We start from the raw sequence: 13,724 nt of genomic DNA on the forward strand, positions 1-13,724 counted from the left end.
TGAGGGACAGAGAGAGTAAGTGACTTGCCCAAGGTCCCACAAGAGACCTGTGACAGGGCAAGGAATTGAACCCTGGTCTCCCGTATTAGCAACCTAACCATCCTTCCTCTCATCCTTTTTCTCTCCCTTATTTACTGAATTTGAGATACAAGTGGATTTTTTCCCCTTAGATCAAATTTCTTTTAATAACTGACATATTTCTGATTTATTGCAATATAATTTGAAGCTAAGGAAATGTATATATCACCAATTGAATTTATGTCTCTTAGATCTCTGTTAGCTATTTAGGAAAGTTTAAATGGTGACTACATGGGGTTTTCCCCTCCACCACCTTTTTCATGTGTTTTGTACTCATAACAAATCTAATCTGCATCATTAGGGCTTTTATGGGAAGTCCTTTGGCTGCCTCCTGTTAGGATGACTGACAACCAACGTAGGTGATGACTGGCTCCAGCATAGGGGTGAATTGCAATTTGGAAGAGAAGTTCTGAGCTGTGTCTTGAAACGGGAAGCTCTGCAGCAGGAGCGCACATGGAGCTGTCCAGGCTGTCAAATAGTATACTAACAGACTGAACGGGAATATGAGACCATTGGGCATCAGACACAATTGGACTCTGAGGGCCCAATCCAGTACAGAAAGGTCAGTCAGACTGAAAGACACTCCTCCCCACTAAATTCCACCCTAGCCCCAGAAGACAAAACTGTTTGAGAACTCCCTCCTCTGGAGGTCAAGAGTTTTGTATAAATGATTCTCCCAGCCCCTCCATGCTCTACAGCTCCCTTTGCTTGGGTCATACCTCTACAGGCACTGGGAACATGTAGCCTGTGGGGCTTATTGAGGTCTACATGGTGCTCGTCATTTATTTTGTCAGAACATGCTGTAAATGATGGGGTTCTGGTGAAACAAGGCCCAGTTTGGAAGACCCTGTGTGAATACAATTGGCTACAAGGATTAGTTCAAATTGTTTTAGCTTCATTAATTAATGAATTAGGGTGACACCTCCTTCATAGGGACTTGACCCACTTCTCTCAGGGCACAGACATCATCTTCTGGCCGTTAAGTGCTATGCAAGTAAATCATGTTATATACAGGAGTATATACTTTATACACATTTTTTTTTTTTTTTTAGGAAGAGAAGGCCCAGATCCCTTTGGTAGCTTTGAAAAACCTCAGCCCTTGGGTTTTGACAAGCCCTCTATACCTTGTTTTTCTTTTCTTTTTTTTTAAATCTTTAATAGCTACAGGGTTCTAACTAGAGTTGGTTAAAAAAGAAAGTAAAGATTTTTCACCAAAAAATAATTGGAAATTTTGAAATAATTTTAATTCCCCAGATTTCCGGAACAAGTGAAATTCCATTTATTTACAAATGGTTGTGAAATTTTATGTATAGAAAATTTTTGCTTCTGAATTTTTTTCAGTTTTGAAAATGTTTGGATTTTGGTTTTTCTCCTCCCCGCCCCACCTTTTGTTTCCCCTTAATGCCACAAGAGAGGGGGGAACGGTAAGACGAGACAAAGGGGAGAAAGGAAAGACTGAAAACCTGAAAAGTGATAACCTATTTTTTTTTTTCGTTTTTGGGTTTTATTGAAAAATTGGAAAATTTTACAAATGAATTTTTTTTGTTTGAAATTTTCCATTTTTTGATGCAAACATTTTTCATTAAAGAACAACAACAACCCAACCAGCCCTCATTCTAATCAGTTTTAAATCAGTGGGTATTCATGTACCTTCTTAATTCAATTTTAACTAAATTTTTAAATTTGGGATTATATTATGTAAAATGTATCCCTGACTACCCTACCACACACACACACACACAAGCCTCCTCTGTGGTGGAATGCAATGGTTAACAGCATGCAGGATAGTCCAGATGTTGGCAGATATGAAGTAGAGTGAGATATCACCCTATCTTCTTCATTCTTCTTTTTTTTGCCTTTTGAAATGGACACCACTTCTGCAAAGTCATAGGAGCTGGAGACAAGCAGAAAGTGGGTAACTGTTGCTGCTGTTTCTACTTTCCCTCCTTTCTCCTCATGCAGACTGATGTCCATGTTTGTACAGGTGTGGATTCTTTCCTCTTTAAGGTTTATGTCAGCTCATGAAGCCCATATGTTATATTGCTCAGCATTACTTAGCAATGTGTTGCTTGAATTCTGTGACAGTACTTTGGTATGATGTTTAACTCACTGATTTAAATGCCCTTTTTAAGGACTGGATTCCAAAACCCTCACTCACATTGATTACCAACTGCCCCGTTGACTTCAGTGAGGTGTTACATGGCATAAGGGTGTCAGAATCTGGCCATAATATAGTAGCGTTGCCATAGCTTGGATAGAAGTGTGGGTGCATGTCCTTTGTTCTTTACACTGCATATGTAATATGAAGGAACCATACAGGTATAGTGGGGCCCAAATAACCATGTTTGCTAACTATATACAATCCACAAGGCCTATCTCTGTACACACGTTGCTGCTTTAGCATGTTTCTGGAGGTGTCTGAAACATAGAAGACAGTGGGGGTAACTAGAAGGCTTGCAAACTATTTAAAGGGATACTACACAGTTCTTGTACAGGACAGTATGGGTTATCCTTGCATTGTGACTTTAGACCCAGCCCTGTCCCAGAAGTAGGCCCAGGATGCGGGCCTCAGATACCTTTCTGAGTGACACTTCCTCCCATGCATCTGAGGGGTAGTAGCTTAGTGCTGGCCTATACCAATAATAAATTGTGACCCCCCCCACCATGCTCCTTACACCCCCTCCACCTCCCCCCCGATTTAAAGCAGACAGAATGAGATTACAGGTAGAGCTGGGCAGGAAATGGTTTTCTCATCCTGCTAAAGTCTACAGGATTTAGAAAAATTTTCCCATCCCAAAATGGGATGAAAAGTCAAAATCTCGAACATTTGTGCAATCCAATAATCTGCCAAAAAAAATAAAAATCAGGTCCATCAAAACATTTCGTTTCAATCATTTCCAAACATTTTGTTTCCGTTTCAACCTTTGTTTATATATTTTTTTACTTTCTGAGTGCAAATGAACTAAAAACTTCGAAATGAAAAGTCCTTTTGAATTGAAAAACAGAAAATGTCCAAATACGATGTTTTGACACTGCTGAAACTGTGGGAGTTTTAAGTTTTCAAATTGGAAGATTCATTGAAGCTGACCCTTTCTTGTGAGCAATTTTGGTTTGACATCGACATTTTCCTGTGGAAAAACATTTGACCAGAAAATTCCCAGCCAGCTCTAATTATGGGCACAAAGAAACTGATTTCAATGATAAACTCCATTTTTCTGTGGGATCCCATAACAATTTGACTTAGCACTCAATGCCTAACACTATCATGAGCTCCTCTTCAATTAAAATCATTGCATCATTCATGGCTTTTTTTTTTTTTTTACACAGTACCTCAAACCATGGAATCCAATGCTGGCTGTTCGCACACTGCTAGCCAAATGAATGGCTGGGAGGATAGGCTTCCATCTAGCTATATTTTCAAGCTGTCTCCAAAAGTGATAACTGCAAAAGGGGACTCCCAAGACCTGTAGTGGATTTTCAGAAGTAATTCTGTGCTCAGTCAAAGCTAAGACACATCTGGTCTGCACCTGAGGAAATCTGGAAAGTTTCTTTTCCAAGATCATGTAAAATCTGCACCTTGCCTCTTGCCCATTAAATTCATAGAGGCAATATCACTGACAACTATCCAATAATTTTCCTCATGAATCGGGCAGATTCCAAACGGACCTGTGCAAAGAACAGAAAAGGGAACGGCAAGCAAACTGCTTGCTTTTTACTATTTTGCTGTTACTTTCAATAGTTCATCTTATTGTTGGTGAGGACTGAAAACCTTGGTTCTTTGTCAATATCTATCTATCTACCAACTGACCGACCATCTACATCTTAGATTTTTATACTGCCACCCATCACCAAAGTATCTGAGCACCTTTCACGTGAAAGAGTGAAGTCCCTAGTAGACTTAATGGAGTCTCTGGCCCTTCTAACTTTTGGGGGGTAAAAGTTTTGTTTCAGATTGTTTGTTTATTTGTAATGTTATTAACTTACTTTTACTTGGGGGGTTGTTTTAGGTTGATTTGATGGGCTTTTTTGTTTTGTGGTTGGGTTTTTTTCTGGGTAGACATGGGGCACCATTGTTGTGAGGAGGAGCAGCCCTAGAAGTTTTGGTAGCCGGGGCTGAAAACATTTTCGGGGTCCGCCCACCAGCAGCTGACAAAAAAAAAAATATCCAGCCAATCATTGTGGGGCAAAAACAGCTGCCAGTCAGGACAGAGCAAAAATGGACAGCCAATCAGAGCAGAGTAAAACAAAACACAGCAGTACAGCTCCCTCTATAACTTGGCATCCAACACAACTGCCCTGTTTGTCGACGCCTAGGACCAGCTCTGCTTGTGAGTATTGTTCTTATTATCTGCCCATTCTCCTTCCACCTCTGCCATGTGACAGTCTGCCTCCTGTTTATTCTGCCACACGAGGGGGAGAGGACAAAGAGTGGAGGAGGATTCCAAGGGCTAGATCATGGAGACCCCATAATCTCTGATTAAGGGGCAAATGGAGTGTAATTGTGCTGCGTCAGGAACAAATGGTAAAGGATGCCCTTTGTTCTCCTGTACAGGGCACCCATCATCTGAGTAGCTGTGGATGGGGAAGAGCGGCCATCGCATGGCCATCATAGTCCTGTCCCAAGCATATGTGTGGGAAAGGGCAGGAATGGACAGAGCCTTGGTTACACTGGCTGGTGCTCCAAGGATGTACACTGCACCAGGTATAAACTTGGCAGGGGGAACTTCCACCCCAGAGCAAGGAGGGGTCAGATTGGAGAGTCACAAACTGTCTCCTAGGCAGACAGCCCTCTGTCCCTTGTTTGGACAAAGCCACGAATTGAGCCCTGTGCTGGCTGGCTAGTGTTAAAAACATGGCACTGTAGTGAGTTTAAAATTCCCTTCAAATACAAAACAATTGAAAATAAATCCTGGGGAAAGAAAAACTCCAGAAAAGAAAGTTTTTAGTCACTGTCCCTTTCCTCTCAAAAGTGCCCAGAATTAGACTTTGCACACTAGTGATAGTACCAATGCCCATTATTCAAGAGCTTGTCAGAGTGCTGGTGATTAATTGATTCTGTGTTGTCTCAAACTTAACATAAAAAGTCCCTGTGGTCCAGATACAAGGAGAAATAAACAAGTATCCCAAAGAGAAACAGTGTAACATACCTGCTACCCTTCCTCATGCCAAACTTCCCAGTCAAGCCAGGCCTCTGGGATCAGAACAAGCAGAGCCAAAAAGGTCAAATTGGGCCTTTCAGCTAACATGCCTGACCCAGCCCCCATTGGGAATCTTTCTGTTGGCTTCAAGGGGAGGAGGCTAAAGCCATGGTCTTTTTCACCCAGGTCTCCATTTTTAAAACTAAACAAAAATACATTTCTTGGCCTTCCCCCTGTATTTTTTTAGTCCCTTTGCGTCATCCATGTCCTTCTTTGTACCTTCTTGATCTCTGGCCTGATCCAAAGCTCACTGACATCCGAAGCTCACTGACAGTAGAAAGAAAAGGAGGACTTGTGGCACCTTAGAGACTAACCAATTTATTTGAGCATGAGCTTTCGTGAGCTACAGCTCACTGCATCAGATGCAAACTGAGTTTCCACAGTATGCATCCGATGAAGTGAGCTGTAGCTCACGAAAGTTCATGCTCAAATAAATTGGTTAGTCTCTAAGGTGCCACAAGTCCTCCTTTTCTTTCTGCGAATACAGACTAACACGGCTGTTACTCTGAAACCTGACAGTAGAAAGACTCCCATTGGTTTCACATAGGATCAGGCCCTGTGACATTCCAACTGGCTGAAATCTTTTGAAATTTGGACGAAATGTTTTAAACCAGTTGGTTTTTGTTTCCCATTTTTTCAACCAACTCTAATTGACACATCTTCTGTGGCACCTCCCTATCTATGGTACTCAGATGGGCCCCATTACTATGCTACCAGAGCCCCTCACAACACTCCTGTGAGCTGGGAAGTGCTATTATCCCCATTTCACTGACAGTGTACTGAGGCCCAGTGAGACTAAGGGTGAGATTTTTAAAGGTATTTAGATGCCTAAAGATGCAGATAGGGATTTTCAAAAGTGCCCAAGCACCTAAGATTGTCAAAGTCAAGTGGCAAATCTGCGAGAGTATAGCATTGGCCTCTGGTCTCTCTCACACCATGCTAGCCACTGGACAAGCCTCCCTTTACTACTACACACGCTGCTAAAGTAATTATTGAGTTGTGAACAATACCTTATCGATCTCCAATAAGAGGATCCACACGGCTACATGACCCCCTTTTTTATTCTTTTTCTTTTCTTGGCTACTGGCAAGGCTCTATAAAACAACAACAGAAAGACAAGAGATCATCTGCCACCATTTCTAAAAGAAAGGAAGAGGAAAAGAAACATCTCAACACAGCAGCTGTGTTGCTGCTAGCTAATTTTTCATCCTGGCCTGGAATTAGGTTGTATTTGATGCTTCATGGCAGCAAAACTAAGGTTTCAATTTATAACTCCGGGAAAATGAAGGTTATCCCTTGGTGTGTGAATGAAATATACCATTGCCTTTCCATTACATATTCTATTTAAGTCGTAAGATATTTTCAATTGCTCCCATCCCACTCCCCTCTTTTGCTTTTAGTAAATAAATGGATCCTCTAAAATTGCTGCATCTTGGGGGAAAAACGTCACAAATTACATTCTTTCTCTCAAATAAAATAAAATACGATATTGAGTTTTGTACTAAAATGATTCTTTCTTTCACAGGCACCTTTAAAGTTCAGCTGTAGGGTTCTACTATTGAAACCATTGCAGAGGAATTGTTCATGGGGATTATTTGACTTTTTATTAAAAAAAATCAAAACCAGGTGGCTCCTCATCCTCTGCACTTACGTTTTTAATAAAAAGTAAAAGTTCTGGCACATCCCCGATTCTCTTTTCATTTTCATTCTTCCTTTGGCCAAAGATCTGGTCCATCTTTTTTCTTTTCTTCCCCCCCCCCCCACTTTTGTATGTGTGTCTACGATACAGATGCAAAAAGCATATGCTGCTTGGAAGTACAAAGAAAAGCCCTGGGGTTTGTGTGCAGAGATCTTTCATGAATAGATCACCTCTCGCACATACAGAAAGGAGGGGTGCAATGTCTCCTTTCCCTGATTAGTACAGTGATACGACACAGAGGGTCCAGTAGGAATCAGAGCCCCTTGTGCAAGGCACTGTACACACTTCCTCCTTGCCCCAAAGAATTTACAATTTAAATAGACAAGACAGATGGATTATTATCCCAATTTTATGGATGGGGAATTGAGGCACAGAGAGACTGACTTGCTTGAGGTCCTGTAGCAGAGTCAGGAATTGAACAGAGATTTCTCACATCTCTGTCTAGGACTCTGCAGATGGATCACTGCAGAGTTCGGGGCACGGAGGAGACGGAGGCATATAGAAAGGGGTACTGGAGTGGAGTTGCCGTTTTCCTGGCACTATGCCCTGCAGAGTCCAATGGTTTCCATACAGAATTCCAGGTTGTATGTACAACAGTTTGGAGGTGTGTTACGTGAGAGAGGTCTCATCAATGCTGCTACTGCAGGGGACCCTACCAACAGCAATGCTGATTCCTCCAGGATGGCTCTTACCGCCATATGAAGGGGACATCTCAGCCCTGTGGATTCTTAGGCCCCACAGTGATGGGAGGCGTTGGTGCTGCCAAAATACATTGTCCCCCCCAAAAAATCTATTCCACTAAGAGGAGAGTTTCATATAAACTCCACCAAGAATTTTTCCTCTCCCTATGGCCCCCTCCTGAGAATTTTTCTGCAGGTGGGAGTAATCTAGCCCAAAGCCACTATCATAATATTAGGCATGTATATGAGCCAATAAAAGGGGATGTTTTTGGTTTTGTACTAGTGCTGTTTCATTAACTCTTTCTCTGAGATTTTTTTCCCCACTCATTTCCTGTATTCTGCTGATTGCATTTCTTCTCTGAATTTAGACATAAAACTCCGATGAAGCTAATAAAATGCCTATTAAATCTCAAGAAACTGCACTGAAATGTCCAGAGGGGCAGATTATGGCAAAGAAAACAAGTATTCATTGAAAAAAAAAGAAGAAGAAGAAGAAGAAAGAGATAAATGGCATTTATTAGGGCTTGATTGCACTACAGCTTCTAGCTTGCAGATGGGACAATATATAGTTGCACTGTCCCAGGAGGAGCCATGAATGGGAAGGAGATGTGATTTAGGGAGTAATAGTTCTTGCCTCACTCCTTTTACAAGATGTAGCTTTGGCATCAGCTCAAACAATGTTAGGTCCATCTACTCCCCACACTCTCCTCTCACTTGCTTGCAGAGCTTGAGACCCTAAGAATGGCCATACTGGGTCAGACCTATGGTCAGCCTAGCCCAGTAATCTGTCTTCTGCTAGATGCTTCAGAGAGAGTGAACAGAACAGGGCAATTTATCGAGTGCTCCATCACCTGTCATCCAGCCACAGCTGCTAGCTTGCTCTCACCCTTGAGACCAGGCTCATGGATCTAGGCAAGGGTTGGGTTATGCCCCTTTACTCCCCTGTGCAGTCACATATGGACAAGTGATAACCTTGCTTATTATTAGAGCTGGCTGAAAAAAGTGTTGATGGAGCAGCTTTCCATCAAAAATTCAGTTTTGTTGGAATTAAATCATTTCATGGGAACATGTTGATTTTGACAAAGTTTTTGATGGGAAAATGTTGAAATGAATCATTTTGACTTTCTTCTTTCATTTCAATAGTGTTGAAACATTTCATTTTGATACAGTAATAATATTTTGTTTTCAACTTGTATATGAAAATATTACATTTAATATTATGTGTATCTATTTTATTTAATGTAACACCAAAGTCAACACAAAATTATTCCAAATGATAACATCAGAATGGACCATTTTTACCTTATCGAAAGACACATTTTAATCTTATTGACAGGAATTGTTTCAACACTATACAAATTAATTCCACAATGTTTAAACAAAATTTTTCAATGGTTTTTGAAACTATTTCAACTGAATCCAGTTTTTGGAATTTTTATTTTTTTTATTTTTGGCGGGCTGGAGATTTTGAAATTTCAACTGTTTGTTCTGATTTGAAATGATTTTTTAAAAAAATATTGGAATTTCCCATGGAATGAAAATTCTTTCTGACCAGCTCTTCCCATAATGTCTTTCATCCAAGGATCTCAAAATCCTTTACAAACATTAATTTCTGCCTAACGTCCCTGTCAGTCAGGTAAGTAGTGTTACATACATTGTCTAGATGTAGACTGAGCTTTTAGGGTGAACCATGAGTAAGATGTGATGTGTAACTGGTCCACCCCAGGAAAGAAATCTGACTCAGCTGGCTAGATTGACTTGGACTACATAGAATCATAGAACACAGAGGTGGAAACAGGAGTAAGAGTCCTCCCCTTCCTATCCTTCCCCCCCGCCCACACACGCACACATCTCCCCCCACACACAGACCTGTTGCACCCCTATACAGGTTTGCTAGACCTTGGACACCTGCTACTTCCTGACTCCAGAGAACATGGACAGGAAGTGGATGGAACCTTGGCTCTGGTCCCACAATGCAATGGCCACCAGAAGTGAGCAGGCATTGGTTGGCACTGATTATATAATTTGTTGTTGGTATAAGCAGCTCGACAGGGGTTTCATTCTTAGAGTTTTATATTACCACTCATCATAGGGCTTGTGACCAGTCAACCATGTCTTGCGAAACTGTAATGTTTGGAACTTACGGAGAGGTGGTCAGAAATAAAAGCTAGTATCAGCTTGCAGGGTGGTCCCGCTGTCCTCCCTGACTGTTGTGTTTCCACAAAGACTACTCAGGTCACCTACTGCCCGCCCATGAGCTAGACTGTGCCACAAAGACACAGCCCATAGCCAGAGCCCTTTACTTCTGTGGACCCAAGGGCTGTATAGCCTGTTCAGGGCCGTAATGGATGTTCTTACACCCCTGTTTCGGCCCAGTCAAACTATAGCTCTTAAAGTGGAATGGTTATGCCAGGGAAGGGCCCAAAGAATAACAAGGCAACAAAAATCTGCTATTTATAGATTTTCATGGATTCATGTTTCCAATCAACTGGGTTTTTTTTTAATTCAGTAAATTTTTAAAATTGTGTAATTCCCCTTCTGCATCTGCAGCTCAACCACTGCGGCACTGGGACAGCTTATGAGAACCGCAAAGTGAAACCCCCTAGAAACAGACTAGTCTAGACTCACCCACTGTCCAAGTCTGGTAAGTAACCAAACATCCTAAATGGCGAGATGTTCAGTAGGATTTTGAATATGCTTAAAGAATCGCAAACAAACTACTCAAGGGAATATATTTACTGATGCTTTCCATTTGGAATGTTTTTGTTTCCCACTTGCTATGGAAGATGTCGTCGAGTTTTAAAAACTCGACTTGCAATGTATGCGTAAATACATTTCTTGGCTTAAAATTCTGACTTGTGTTCTAGCTGCAGAATGCTAGAAAGACTCAATGAAGGTTTTTGTCTGTATTGAGCTTGGCTGGCGAGCTGTGAATAGAATGTAAAAATATATTTTGTTGTTTGCAAAGAAAACCAGACTAATTTGTAAATTTCTTTTGTTTGCAGCCAGTCATCTTTAAAACATTATAGTGGAAGCAGAACATCAGCTGTAAAGGAAAGAGGGGGGCCCCAAAGTATTCCTTAAATAGACTTGTCTGACAAATATCAGCATAGATGTATGTTGTGCCAGTATCCTGTGGTTGTATAAATATGAGTGCATAAAACAAAACCTGTATTGTTTTAATAACTTTGGCAGACTCTTTATCACCAAGGCTCCCGTCATTTTTCTTTAACTCTTTCTAAAGCACCAGATGACTGAGGATAGTCTTTATGTAATAAACATGCAGCGTGAAGTGTTTGTAATAATATCCTGGTGACGTATTGAGGCCTCTCTTTGGAACATGATTCGCTTCTGTATGGTCATACAGATGTGACTTCTCACCATACAATCACCTCCTGAAACTCAACAGATGGAGTCCAAAACAAAAAACCTGAGAATATCAGAAAGTGGTGCCATAACAGGAAAATATTTCTCAATAATCAGCTTGGAAGAAATCAAACTGAAGATCAGCTTTACACAAGAGATTATCAGGAGAGCGGGGTGGGAACTGGACTTTCCGTTTCATGGGAAATTCCACCATTTCCAAATTTTTCCATTCCAAAATGGAACAAAACTATAAAAAGAAAAAAATCAAGTGAAATATTTTTTTTTTTTAAATAATGTTGGGTCAATCTAAACTTCTTGTTGCAATATACTTGGAACATTTTTGGTCTGATTTTGACGTTTTTCAAGTGTGTTCTTTGTTGTGGAGGTGCAGGAGAAAAGGGAGGAACCTGGAGGTTGCACAGAAAGTGAAGAGTGGATGGAGATCCAGCCCTATCCAAAATAAATGTAGGGTTAGTATAGGGAGTTCTGGTTCCCAGACAAGGATTCCATGTTTGGAAGAAAAATTGAAGTGATTACGGCACAAGACCAGGACAAAAGTTACTGACAATGAACAAGGCAAGCATAGAGAATGAGCAAAAAAAGCCCAGATTTGTTTGGAAGAGCGCTGGTCAAAAATTATGGGGTTTGAAATGTTGATGAAGTTTCATATTTCAATGAGGGGGGGAAAAAGACTCAGTTTTCACACAAAAATACCTTGTTTTTCTATCAACTGCCAGGAAGTCAGCTGGCTCTTGAGCGCGGCCACCTGGCAAACCAGTGAGCTGGGCTGGGCCCAATAAGCTTTCACTAAGTGACTGTGTTCCCTGATTGGACAGAAGAGCCAGCACATCATCATTTAAGCACCAGACCTGCTTCCTGTACCAGTCCTTGCTCCAACCCATGCCTGTCCTACTCCAGCCCTAATCTCTACCTTCCTCCAAACCCACTGGCTCTGACCACTGGCTTCTCTCCTGACCACCACTCTGGTTCTGCCTTCTGGATTGCTCCAACCACTAGGCCTGACTCCTGTTCTGACAGCTAGGTTGCCTAGCTGTCAGAACAGGACAGCCCGGCATGTGACACTATCTTTATTGTTATTTGTACTGCAGTCCCTGGGGACTCACCCAAGATCGGGACCCCATTGCGTGAGTGCTGTACAAATATAACATGAGAGACCCTTCCTGCCCCAAAGAGTTTACAGTCTAAATAGACAAGACAAAGGGTGGGAGGAGAAACAGGCTCAGAGAGGTGAAGTGATTTGCTCAAGATCACACAGAAGTTCAGAGGCAGAGCTGGGATAGAAGCCAGGTTTCTTAGGTTTTAGGGCTTGTCTATGCAGTGTGGTAAAGGACTCGGGGCGCGGGGGGGGGGATTTTAGAGCACTCTAACATGTTGCGTCCTAACTGCCCTGTGTAGACTCTGCTGGAACGCTCCAAAAGCTCCTGTTTAGACCCTGCTGGTGAGCTCGAGAAGGTATCTATTTTGCATTTAGGTATCTTTTAGAGCATGCCAAGCTGCCTTCTGGAGCAGGCCAACAAGTGTACACGGGGCAGTTAGCACTTCTTTACAAATCACACCCCTTTAGAGCACTTTGCCCTGTCATGTAGACAGCCCTTAGTCAGGTTACCTGCCCGCTGGATCACACTTTCAGACTCACACCTCTCTGTAGGTGTGACCAGTAAGGAAGACACAAAGAAAAGAGAAGGTATTATTTTCTGGGTTGGTGCAATGCCGAGCACAATGTGGTCCTGGTCCACACCTGGAGTTCCTAGGTGCTATGATAATACAGATAATAAATAATAACTAATAATAATAATCAGAGAAATTTGATTAGAGAAATGGAGAACAAATTAGATGGCCCTAGCCAGAGCAGCTGTGTACCATGTGTTAATGTGAAGCAGCTTCTGGGGATGCATATGTGCCAGGAAACCAAAATGATAATAGGTAAAGAGGACATGGAGATCAATTTTCAGTGGCGTGCCATCCGTGTATGCAATACGTGCGCTGCGTGCCGCAGGACCCGCTGTGCTCATGGGATGATTTCGTCCGTCCCCCGAATGTTCAGGAAGGACTATGTCTGATGTCACGCCACATGGAGGACACCATTTTGCATGTGAGTGTAGAATCGCATGCCTGGCTAAAAATGTCGTGGCATGCTACTGTATATTTTCCTCTGTTACACACCTCTCACCTTGTGTGGGAAGGAGACTTAGGAAAAGTGTAAGGGATGTACAGGTGAGAGCTGATAATTAGACTGAAGTCGTCTTCGTTTTTGCAAGACTTATTTGTGAAAGGAATCTGAGAAATCCAGACAGACTTCTCAGGTTGCGTGGGAACATGAGACAAGCCAAAAATCGTTGTGTTGGGGACACTCAATGAAAGCCGAAACAGAGTGTGTTTGGGCTCTTTGTCTGAAAGCCATGTGCCTGCTGACGAGTCCTTATATCACCTGCCCGAGATGATGAGAGAGCCAGTCTTTTCGGGGCATGACCCCAGTGGAAATCTGCCAGAGGACCATCTTTCCCTTGGTTTGGGAATAAGAAGTGACTGCTTGCTTCATGTACCCCAGCAGTGGCCATTTTTTCAGTCTAGCAGCAAGTTGTGCAATGCAAAACTGTGGCTCACCTGGTCTACACGGAAGCTTTGCACTGCTGCAGCTACATAAATTGCTGTCCACTGAAGGATGAATCCTGAGCGCAGACA

The sequence above is a fragment of the Eretmochelys imbricata genome, chromosome 3, assembly GCF_965152235.1.
Source record: "Eretmochelys imbricata isolate rEreImb1 chromosome 3, rEreImb1.hap1, whole genome shotgun sequence".
Lineage (NCBI taxonomy): Eukaryota > Metazoa > Chordata > Testudines > Cheloniidae > Eretmochelys > Eretmochelys imbricata.